We start from the raw sequence: 10,624 nt of genomic DNA, 5'->3' as shown, positions 1-10,624 counted from the left end.
GTGATTCACTGTGTAGTTTAAAGTTTAAAAGTTTAACCCTTAGAATATGCTTTAAAACAGAGAGAAAAGAAATAAAATTATGAAATGAAATGGTATAAAGTACCTTTTGAAATCCTTAATGCCATAATTAAAGAGAAAACATTTTCTTTAAGTACAATCTTTTCAAAATATGTAATTAGCAAATTATTACTGCATTATCTATCTTGGGCTTGTAATTGAGACTTCTGACAATTACATCCCCAAAAGATTTATACAGTACCAATTCTATGATTACTGACTATGAAAATTAACTGTTTTTCTATGCATCACATGTACACAGCTTCCAAGTGGAACACTGGTTTATAGTCAGCGAGATAAGTTCCAGTCCTGGATCATCCATTTACTGGCTGTGGACTCTGGCAAGTGACAATTTCTTTCATCTTGACTGCTTCAATTAGTAAAATGTAATCAAGGTTATTATGTAACTGAAATGAGATAATATAGAGCTTGATAAATAGTACTCAGCAAATATTAACTTGAAAATAAAATGATAACTTCTCTTTTATCCTTTCCTTGTTCAGATCAATCCAAAGGACACTAAGTGGCAAGAGAAATGAATATGGCAAGGATAGGGGGAATCCTGTGGTTACCCAAATCAGAATGCTAAAGCCCAAGCAAGGTGAGGATGCTGGACTACTTAGGGGTAATGGAGCCCAAATAGACCAAGAAGAACATCAGTGAGAGGAGAAGCCTGGTGTGGGATGTTGGAGCCCAAGCAGGTGGGGAAAGCATTGCACAGGGAGTGTGGGATGCAGCAGCAATGACAGACTGGTGACATACAGAAGGCTTGATCAAAAATATATCAAGGCTTCTCACTATTGGAGAAGGAAGTTTCAAATATGGAAGGAGAGAAAACATGAATGAACCCTGTGCTGTTAGATTGGAATTGGAGATATCAAAGTGAACCCATGGTTTTCAATAGGGATATAGAAATATAGACGTAAAAATGTGCTTATGTATGTATACAAGTATATACATATATTAACTAGCTCTGTCCATTGAAAACAGGAAGTAACAAACCCCCAGTAACAATGAGCACACCTGGCTCTGACATCTTTTCTGAAGACCATACTCTGAAACAGGATCCAAGGCTCCTTGGAGAAATGGCTGATCCCAAGTCTAGGACAGGGAAACTATAAGATGAGCCTGGGACATCTTTGCCAGGAAGGAAAGAAGTGCTAAAAGACTTATGAGAACATGTCAAAAAGACTCTTGAAGGAGTTCTAACTTGCAGGGGTCTGACCCACAGACCCTGAGCCACTGACGGATGAATGAAGTACACTGACACACAGATAATCTGCTTTGCTTGTCCAGCTGGGTGTCCGAGCCGCTTACAGACTCCCTGGAGAGTACTGTAAACAGTTGTGACTGTGGCCCTGACCAGCTAGTGAGACTCGCATTTATTTGGTAAAGATTAATTGACAAAGGCTTGAGTCAACAGCACTAGAGGGTAATTGACATTGTGGACTTCCCAAGTAGAAAGACTTGGGGGAGTGAGACTCCCATTTATTTGGTAAAGATTAATTGACAAAGGCTTGAGTCAACAGCGCTAGAGGGTAATTGACATTGTGGACTTCCCAAGTAGAAAGACTTGGGGGAGTGAAACTCACATTTATTTGGTAAAGATTAATTGACAAAGGCTTGAGTCAACAGCACTAGAGGGTAATTGACATTGTGGACTTCCCAAGTAGAAGGCAATTAAGTACCTGTGGTACATCAAAGGTTAGTCTTAAGACCACATGAGTAAATAAGCTAGCTAGATAACTTCCCCATATTCCTTAGTTACTAATTTAACTTGTTTAACTAAAGGTAAAGGGAACAGGCCACCTTCAGCCAGATCTATTACTGAAGTTATACAAACTCTCAGGCCTTACAAGAGAGTTTGTTGCTATTATTATAACTATCTTTAATATTTTTCCCACCAGACTAATTGAACCCCCACACTCACTGACCAAATCTGGAATAATCTGAGCATCAAACTAAGTAATGAAAGCAACTGGTTTTAACCTACTGAATAAGATAGGAACCCATGAGTCCACACTGAAATAAATAAATGAATGGACAAATTGAAAGTCTGATGAGGAACAGGATATTTGCATAGTCTCAAAGTGCCTCCTTACAAAGTATTTATTAATTACAAAGGGAAGAAAGAGTAACTTTACCATGGAGAAATCTAGCAGACACCAATCAGTGACCAAAGTTAATATCACCAGTAATGAGGTGAATCAAAATTGTCACCATTGCTATGATATTCCTATCAAAGATGCAATCCTAAATCTATTCATAAGAAAACATTAGGTGAACTCAAATTGAGAGTTATTCTACAAAATAATTGGCCTGTAATCTTCAAAAGTGTTAAGGTCATAAAAGCCAAGAAAGACTAGGGAACTGTTCCACACTGAAGAAAACCAAACAGATATGACAACAAAATGAAACACATGATGCTGAACTGGACCCCTTTGCTATGAAGGACATCATTGAGAAAAATGAGGAAACTTGACAGAATTTGAGGATTATATGGTAGTAGCCTATCACTGTTAATTTGCTGACTTTGATGGTAATATGGTTATGTAGAAGAATGTTTATAGGGAATACATAGAAGTAGTCATGTAAGTTGAGTGATCATGTTAGCAACTACACTCAAAAAATTTCAAAAAAGTTCTTTTACTGTACTTACAACATTTTACAACTTCGAGATTGTCTTTAAATACAAAGTAAATGGAAAGCATACAAATGAAAGAGAAAAAATACCAAATCCACTCTGAAAGAAGGAAAAGCCACATGAGATTGTTCACATAGGAAAAGGATGATACAATGAAATGAAAGAAAGAATAAATTTTGTAAATCTCAATATTCTCCTAGAAGATAATCATAACAAACATTGTTTTAGAAATGTATGCCTCCTGAGATTCAAATAATCAGTTTCACTGTTAGTATGAATCATAACTTCATTTAATGCAGGAGTGCTTTACATTTCTTTCCACTATCAGTCAAAATTTCTCCTAAATAAAGGACATGTTGGGGTTATTGTAGAAAAATAGTCTAGCATATCTCTGGCTACCCTGCTTTAGTTCATGATGACTAAATAATTGAAAACTGTTCTGTATCACAGAGGGGAAAAAATGTCTTTTCTACCATGAAAATTAAGAGTCCATTGGTTAAAAGAAAGGCTCTAGACATTAGAGCAGGAGCATCCCGATGATTTGTTTTTAATGAATGAGTAAGGAGTTGTGAGCTCCTGGGCAATTGAACCTCATACATATGCCTGACATTTTCAGATTAAACTAGTGCTGATCATTATTAGAGTGGCATGGGCCTTCGAGAAAATTAAGAAGTTTATAAGAATTACATTACAAATATCTAACAGAGTAAGGAATTACCATTATCACTTGAAGCGAAGAGACATTATCACCATCAAGCATTTTTTTAAAAAAGAATAAGAATAGAGAAGAATAAAGAAAAAAAGAAATCAGAGTCAAGTAGATTCAATAGAGTAAATGGAGAAACATCTCAGAATAATCAGAAAATTAAGACAAAACTTACCTGGTCTGAGGCAACATAAAATAACAAAGGCCTCATAAGTTTATTTTATACTAATCCGACCAATATGCTTGGGAAATGTATGTGTTCCTGTAAATACCTGGAAGACATGCAATGATTCCTGGCTGCAAACCAAGAGAAGAAAAATTCATCAAAGTTACAGTCTCCATCAATAAGCTTGAATTGTTTACTAATAATCAGAGGCACTAAAGAGTTAGGAAAGGTCTGGGATGTGTCTTAGAGGGGAAAAAAGTTGTACCGCTCTACATCTTCTCCTTAAAATGGAAAGAGTAGAACACTGTGGGAGCTCCTGTAGATGGGAACAAAAATCAGAAAATGAGGCAATATTTTCATTTCTACAACCTTCTTGACACTGCCAGTCCCAGTTCACTGGTCCAATTGTACAGAAACATAGTTGACGGAGATTCTTAATTAGAACATTTTTCTTGAAAAATTTTTGATAGAGAACATTTTGAAATTTATTTTTATTGCTTTCCCCCACTTGATCTTGACTGATTAGATCAAACATACATTAGCTCTGTCAGTGTCCAGGTTTTAGCCCGAACTGGAGAGAGAGAATGCAGGGAACTTTCTTCATTTAACTAAGTAAACACTGCCACAAGAAAAAGCGTTTGCTGAAGAAAGAGACGAACAAAATTGCTTTTACAAGGTAGACTTGTTAAGGGCTGCATGGCTGTGTGTTTCTTTGGTGCTTTTCCTGGCCTTTTCACCAAGCTTTGGGGATCTGGCTCTGAAGTTTGTGCTTCCCACCATCCATGGTCCACCTGCCCGCCCCTTCTGGAATGTTTTCAATTGGACACCTAAGAATTTGTGTAAGGAGAATTGTTTCTCCTGCTCTTTCTCCTGACAGAAATTACTGACCTTGCTGGTTTTCTATCAAAAGAAAAAAAAATTCTTTCACATGAATCTAGTAGTTAGGTAACATTTTTGTAAGATTACATAAACAAAATAATGGTTTTGCAGGTACTAAGAATTCTGAGAAGCAATGAGAAGATTTCTCATACACCTCAACATATTCCAAGAACAAGACGTTTTTCCATGATTTGATGGCCAAGAAATCATGTTTTCTTAAGTTCAAAGTAGAAGTTTTAAAATATATTTTGAGGCATTTTCACTTTTCACTTCTAATGTTAATCTATTTTAACCTTATGTATTAAGATTCACCAGAGAAATAGAACCAGTGGTATATCCTGTTGGTTCTTTAATAAATCTCCATATTTATTAAGCAAGAGAAAAAGAGAGAGACAGAGACAGAGATTAATTGTGGGAATTAGCTCATGGGGTTATAGAGGCTGAGAAGCTCTGCAACCTGCCATCTGCAAGTCGGAGAATTTGGAAAGTCAGTGGGTAATTTAGCCCAAGTGTGAAGATCAGAGAACCGGAAATTCTGATGTCCAAGGGCAGGAGAAGATGGATGTGCCAGCTCAAGAAAAGAGAACAAATTTGCCTTTCCTTCACCATTTTGTTCTATTGGGGTCCTCATTGGGTTGGTTGATGGACTCTCCAACCACCACATTGGTGAGAGTGATCTACTTTACTCAGCCTACCAATTCAATTACTAATCTCTTCTGGAAACATCTTCACAGATACACCCAGAAATAATGTTTTACCAGCTATCTGGGCATCCTTCAGCCCAGTTAAGTCAACACATAAATTAATCAGCACATTCCACCTCTTCTGTTCAAATTTTCATTACCCAGTTTTAGGGATAAAATTGCTCTGGTACCTAGCTAAACTCTGAGTTAATAGAAATATTTCAGCCAGGTGCAGTGGTTGAGTCTGCCATTTTGTTTGCTATTGCGTTAATTCTTGTCTGTTTTCTTAGGTGTCCTAAGCTTCTATTTTATATGTAGCTTTGGATACCTCAGCTCTGTCTGATCATTAAAGCTGCCTTTGTCACATTCAGCCTTTCAGAATAAAATAGAGCCTCTCAGAGGGCAGAGCTACTTTCTACCCTCTCCCTAAGTTTAGAGATCCCTTTAGATTGGCAGGAATCCATAGCCGTTGCCAAAAAGAAATATTTTTTTCAGACATAGCCTATTTTCTCCAAACAATTGCTTTCTTTGTGCTGCAGCACTCTAAGTGAGAGTCCCATTTTCAGAATTTAAAAAGCTCGACTAAAGTTAAAAGGATGCATTCTTCCCTTATTTCATACAGCTAAGCTTTGATAAGCATCAGTGAAAAACTCTGACTCTTAGTTTTCTAGGGCTCTTTTCTGGGTGACTTTTTCTTCTTTTCCAGTATCTCATTTTCTTCCCAATGTGATGACTGAGTTATGTGTGTCTCCATACTTAAGCTACTGGTTTTTATTGAGGTTTTTCCATCACCATAACATCCTAACTTAATGTTTCTGAAGAGAATATTACTAAAACATTGCATTTTCTCCAAAAACTTTCTCTGAGAGGTTGTTTCTGAGGTAAGATATTTACTTAAAATATGTACTTCATCACACACACACACACACAAAGCAATCTGAATAAAATATGAGAAGACAAAGTAGCTCCCTGAAATTAAAACATATTTAGGGATATCATTTATTTTTCTCCTCAGTCCGTACTCTGCTTGGGTACGATGTCCTCCCTATTCCATCTCCTTAGCTCACATTCTGGTTATTCACCTTCCTGGTGTCTGTTTTTCACTTTTTTTCCTCACTCCCCCGACTCCTTTCTAATGGCTATCATGTCATCTCCCCTTACCCAATAATGTTTATTCTTTAGAATAACTTTTTTTTTTTTTTTTTGGCAGAGTCGCCCTCTGTCGCCCAGGCTAGAGTGCAGTGGCGCCATCTTGGCTCACTGCAACCTCTGCCTCTTGGGTTCAAGTGATTCTGCTGCCTCTCAGCCTCCCGAGTAGCTGGGATTACAAGCACCCACCACCACACCCAGCTAATTATTCTTTAGAATTCTTAACCCATTCAAGCAATTATGAAAAAACTCTCTTATTCCCCCATCAGCTTATCCTGTGTATTAGTTTCCTGTGGCTGCCGTAGCAAATGATCACAAACTTGGTGGCTTAAAACAACAGAAATTTATACTCATGCAGTTGGTTGCCAGGAGTCCAAAATCAGAGTGTTAGCAGGGCCACACTCCTCCAGAGGCCAGGGGATGATGTACTTCTTACCTCTTCCATCTTCTGGTGGCTACAAACTTGCCTTGATTTGTGGCCACGTCACTTCAGTCTCTGTCTCCATGGTCATATTGCCTCTTCTCTGTGTGTCAGTCCTTCATGTATGTTTTATAAGGACTCTTGTCACTGGATTAGAACGCACTCTGATAATCCAGGATCACCTCCCCATCTGGAGATCCTTAACTTAATGACATCTACAAAGACCCCCTTTTTTTTCAAAGTAACTTTCACAGGTTCTGGATTTAGGAAGTAGACATAATTTTGGGCGGGGCCGCTATTCAACCCATTACTCCGAGACAATATGTTTATCCCTCACAAAGTTCTCATAATCTCCTCTATGCTCCTTCCCATCGTGTTTAGATGTGGATGCATATGTATTCTAAATATTATATCTAGTCGCAGCACCCTCAAATTCTTTTGTATGGGCATTGACCTTTTCTCCATCTTACATAAAGAGCTATGAAAAACTATAGCAGTTCATGTTGCATTTTTCAAGTAGTTATCACCCTTAGCCCATAATATGAAAATTCTGGAGGTGTTGCTGAGAAGGTACAATTTTGTATTTTGCTTTTTGTTGACTACCAATAGACAGTGCTTAGTTGCCATGTTTTATTTCATTGTTTGTACAATATTTACCAGACCATTCCTTTATGTCTGTATAAATACTATAATTGTTTCTCTTTTTTTCTTCTAGTAATTATCAAACAAGTTGATTATTTCTGGAGTCGGAATTAGGAAGGGGGAAGTTTGGAAGAAATGTTATTAATGATCTTTAGTTATTACAGGAATACTGTTCTGATTTACCAAACATCCTTTTCTTCCAAAATGTTACTTCTGCTACCTTCAGTAGGTATTAAATGTGGAAACATGAACTGACATGTATTGGGAGCTGATGGAAAATAGGTTCATGTATTGTTCTTACCTATAAGCACATATATATTCTTTACATTTTTAAATGTAAATCATCTCACACAACTAAATAATTTAAGCACTAATTTCAATGGATACAATTTTTAAACTCTGATATATGTTATCAGACCCCTTGTTTTTCCAAGAGGCCAACAAGTTTGGATTTGGAATTTGTATTTTCATTCTCGTTTCAAAAAACACTATACATTTTCTAACTAAACTATCTCACTATTCTTTTTTTTTTTTTTTAGTAGAGACAGTGTTTCATCATGTTGACCAGGCTGATCTCGAACTCCTGACCTCAAGTGATCTGCCCGTGCTGGCCTCCTAGAATGCTCATTATTCTTTTAGTATTATTACAGCAATACTATAAGCAAAGTTCTCATTCTATCGCCACCAATAGACCTCTCTGAGCTCTCCTTGAGGCCACCAATTCATTACCATCTCTATTTCTAGAAGACCATCTGCCTCCCATTAACAGAGTTTTTCCCCCATAATGCTGGATCACATGATGGACTTAGAAGTGGAATTGCTAGGATACTAATTGATAGGAATTAATAGATTTTTCTTCCATCTGGATCAATTAAGGTATACTCTAGCAAATGGAAATTAAACATGCTTTATTTATTTATTCTTTTTTTTTTTTTAGATGGAGTCTCACTGTCGCCCAGGCTGGAGTGCAGTGGCACGATCTCAGCTCACTGCAACCTCCGCCTCCGGGGAACAAGTGATTCTCCTGCCTCAGCCTCCTGAGTAACTGGGATTATAGGCGCACACCATCACACCCGGTTAATTTTTGTATTTTTAGTAGAGAGGGGGTTTCACCATGTTGCCGAGGCTGGTCTCGAACTCCTGACCTCTCGGCCTCCCAAAGCACTGGGATTACAGGTGTGAGCCACCACGCCCAGCCTAAATATGCTTTAATATAGGGAATTATGTGCTTAAAATCATTAAAAGGACTGGGGGAGCACAGAGGGCAGGGGTTACTAGAATTCCTTCCAGATCAACACTGCAAAACCAGCCATCTTGGGGAGCTACTACTTCTGTAACAAGTGGGAAGCTAGGGAACAAGAAAGCCACGGCCTTGGCTGTGGGCTGCAGGACTGTCCCATCTCAGCTGAGATCCAGGCATGAGAAAGCGGCTTGGCTCCAGAGTGTGCTGCAGCTTTGGGATTCACACCAGTGTTGTGATTGTCTCACACCCTGTCCTGGCTCTCCCAGCTGAACTGGATTCCAAACTAAAACATGGCATGCCTGCATCTGAACAGCAAAGCTTAAATCACGTTTGAATCTCTATCAAGTGTAGTTACAGAAATACAGGTTTTTACTTTCACTGTAGTTTTATTTGTTTTGTTTTACTTTCCAGGCTCTGCCATCCAGGAAGCCATGCCAGAAAAACAGTTGGAAGAGATGCTGAGCAAACCAATCAGAATCTTATGACATATAACTAACCCCTTGCTATGGTCTGAACGTTTGTGTCCCTGCAAAATTTGTATGTTGAAACCCAACCCCCATGGTGATGGTACCAAGGCGGTGAAGCCTTTGAGAGGTGATGAGGTCATGAGGACTCTGCTCTCATGAATGGGATTAGTTTCCATGTAAAAGAGGCCTGAGGGAGCTTGTTTGTCTCTTCCACCACTAGGACACATAGAAAGTACAATCTATAGGCCAGGTACAGTGGCTCATGCCTGTAATCCCAACACTTTGGGAGGCCGAGGCGGGCGGACCACCTGAGGTCGAGAGATCGAGACCAGCCTGACCAACATGGAGAAACCCCATCTCTACTAAAAATACAAAATTAGCCAGGCATGGTGGCACATGCCAGTAATCCCAGCTACTTCGGAGGCTGAGATAGGAGAATCGCTTGAACCCAGGAGGCAGAGGTTGTGGTGAGCCGAGATTGCACCATTGCACTGCAGCCTGGGCAACAAGAGCAAAACTCTGTCTCAAAAAAAAAAGTACCATCTATGAGGGACAGGCTCTCACCAGACACAAAATCAGCATGTGCCTTGGACCTCTGTGTCTCTAGAACTGTGAGCAGTAAATTTCTGTTGTTTCTGAATTACCAGTCTCAAGTATTTTGTTAGAGCCACCCAAATGCACTAAGACAGAAACCCCCTTCACCATTTTCCCCTGACGCCCTCCTGTAACTCTTACCTCTGTATTACAGTGCTACTCCTGGAAAGGTTTCTGTTCTCACTGTCTCAACTTCCTAACCTCCTACTCATTTCTTAACCTACAAAATACTATTAGGGCCACGCGTGGTGCCTCATACCTGTAATCCCAGCACTTTGGGAGGTGGAGGTAGGTGGATCACTTGAGGTCAGGAGTTCAAGAACAGCCTGGCCAATATGGTGAAACCCCATCTCTACTGAAAAACAAACAAACATAAATATATATATATATGTGTGTGTGTGTGTATATATATATATATATTATTCCACCTCTGTTGAAACACCTCATATTATAGGACCTATCCAATCTCTCTTTTTTCCCCTTCTATTCTCCTTCCCCTCCTATTTAGTGTCTTCCAAGTTCTGCATTTAGCATCTCACTCTTCTAAGTCTGTATATTCTGATCCTATCTGCTTGTACAGCATTATCTACCATAGGGGTTAATCCCCCATACCCTAATACCAGACATAACATCTTTCCCAAGAATAGACTCAGATCTCCAACTGCATCCTGAATGTGTCCACCTGAATATCACAAGCACCTCAAATGCAACACGTCCAATACTAAATTCATGGTCTTATTTGTCATTCTTTGAATGTGATATTCAAAATCTGTTCTTCCCCTCTGGACTATCTGTGTGTAACCTGCACAACTGCACCCACGTGCTGAAGCTGGAGCCCTGGAAGTAAATTTGATTCTCCTCTTCCCTTTTCTGTTACTATATTCAAACTGTCTCAAAGGCCCATACCTTCAGTGTAAGGCTTTTACTTGAGTTCTGAGTTTAACAATTGCTCTTTAAAGAAAGACCTCAGACA

At 38.9% G+C, this 10,624-nt stretch overlaps 1 long non-coding RNA gene across 1 annotated transcript; it reads left to right on the top strand.

Annotated features, from left to right (window-relative positions):
- The first annotated feature begins 560 nt into the window (after window positions 1-560).
- LOC103885501 lies at window positions 561-2,890 on the top strand. The gene is made up of 2 exons (XR_001903853.2): window positions 561-658; window positions 1,048-2,890. It is a non-coding gene; the product is annotated as an uncharacterized LOC103885501 (long non-coding RNA).
- The last annotated feature ends 7,734 nt before the right edge of the window (window positions 2,891-10,624 follow it).

The sequence above is a fragment of the Papio anubis genome, chromosome 5 (assembly GCF_008728515.1).
Source record: "Papio anubis isolate 15944 chromosome 5, Panubis1.0, whole genome shotgun sequence".
Lineage (NCBI taxonomy): Eukaryota > Metazoa > Chordata > Mammalia > Primates > Cercopithecidae > Papio > Papio anubis.
This window is presented reverse-complemented; position numbering and strand designations above follow the sequence as displayed.